This window comes from Pinus tabuliformis, chromosome 8 (genome assembly GCF_031772625.1).
Source record: "Pinus tabuliformis cultivar Carrire ecotype Pingquan chromosome 8, CPIR1, whole genome shotgun sequence".
Taxonomy (NCBI): Eukaryota; Viridiplantae; Streptophyta; class Pinopsida; order Pinales; family Pinaceae; genus Pinus; species Pinus tabuliformis.
This window is the reverse complement of record NC_142294.1, coordinates 47,757,601-47,758,298: the sequence shown is the minus strand read 5'-3', so window position 1 is coordinate 47,758,298 and position 698 is coordinate 47,757,601.

Here is a 698-nt window from a genome sequence, read left to right as displayed (position 1 = left end):
CACTCAATTTTAAAAGCATAAAGGCTGTAGTATAAATAAATCTACTTTCTATCAAACCCTTACTCTGTGTTACAGCAGTTATGATCTATTGCAGAAATGAAATGAAAACAGTTAACTAAAGGTAACAAATCTGCAAAAAGAAATGATGGTTGTTTTGTAACAGGACCAGGACCCTATCCTCAGGGTAAGGATGTTCAACGCCTGCCCATGTAACCAATTTGCCAATGCACACTGAAAATCCTAATCACCGTGACACACTCTTTTACAGCGCCAATTGATTAAGAAAACAGAGTATCAGCAAAGGAAAAATATCAGAAGCAATGCTAGAGATACATAGAAATCACACACACACTCAATAGAAAAGAAATGGGTGAATATTGTGAAGAAGGTGGGCCTTGTCCCTCTCACAAGATTCCCAAGACACAGATGCTAAGTTAAAATGCTCTGAACAATGCTTTATTCATCTGCCAAAATGTTAAATTACAATAAGGATTCAGACTTGCTTTGCACTACAATACTCCTGTTACAACTTGTTCAACCCTTCTCTAATGTAGATGTCTTCTCTTTATAGAGGAGACATCTATTACAATAGATTGTCATTATTCATTCAGTTGACCCTTTTGTATAAAATGGAAATCAATTCCTGTTACAACATGATGTAACAAACAGTGTGTAACTTTGTCATCTTTCGTTAATTG